This window comes from Perkinsus marinus, assembly GCF_000006405.1.
Source record: "Perkinsus marinus ATCC 50983 genomic scaffold scf_1104296973502, whole genome shotgun sequence".
NCBI lineage: Eukaryota > Perkinsozoa > Perkinsida > Perkinsidae > Perkinsus > Perkinsus marinus.
In genome coordinates, this window is record NW_003201417.1 from 1,225 (window position 1) to 2,154 (window position 930).

The window sequence follows — 930 nt, forward strand, 5'->3', positions numbered from 1 at the left end:
ACAGTAGTTTCTACGTAGCCTTCTGCTGGCATGAAATTGCGCAACTTCGGAAGTTCAAAAGTTGAATTCGTTCAGAATTCGAACGTCACCCCGATTTCTGTAAAGCAAGCATTCTCTCTCACCATTCCAGTCCTATTCGCTTTCCGATACGCTGGCCACTTTGATCGAGATCCCCCGAGCCTTTGGATCACTAACAATACTGTCGCGAAGAGGCTCAGGAGGCTCTTATAGATGCATTACATGGTTAGGTCTCTATGGCAACACCTGCGGCTATGATCAACTAAGGTAACGAATCTCGTTATGGTCGCGAAGGTAGGTGTGGCCATGACCATGTGTCCCTTCTGGTCCAATGCCCACCCCTACACGTAACTGGAGTTTGTGGCGCGCCTCGAGGTAGTCTATAACCCATATATAGTAGCAAACTGGAGTGGTGGTGACATGCCTCTTGGACCACTGGGCTCAGCTCGTCAGCTAGTGTCAGCACTTATCAATGCGAGAGGCGTCTACAATGTAGTCAGGCAGGTCCAAAGGGTATGTTTCGTTCATTCGAACGAGTCACATTGGAGCATCCTGGCAGGCGCAAGATGCCCAACTTGTGGTCCACTGCTCTGTCGGAGGTATTGCCCTATAGGTTAACGATGCAGCTCTTTATGCTGTACCTGGGATCTGCTACTGTGCTGTGTATATCATACCTAAGGCCGTCAGTGAACTGGACTTAATGTCCTCGGATGCCCTACTATCAGCCTTCCTATTGGTCGAGTGCCATAGAAGCCGATACCAGGGGTCCTGGCACTGTTACCGCCCTGCTCATGGTATCCCACTGTACGTCTGCTCTAGCGCTGATGCCGAAGTTCTTGTTCTTGTCTGGGCCCAAAGTGTTGAAGCTGGATGGGAGGACCTCTCTGCCCTGCAAAGTCTACCTAAGCTGGC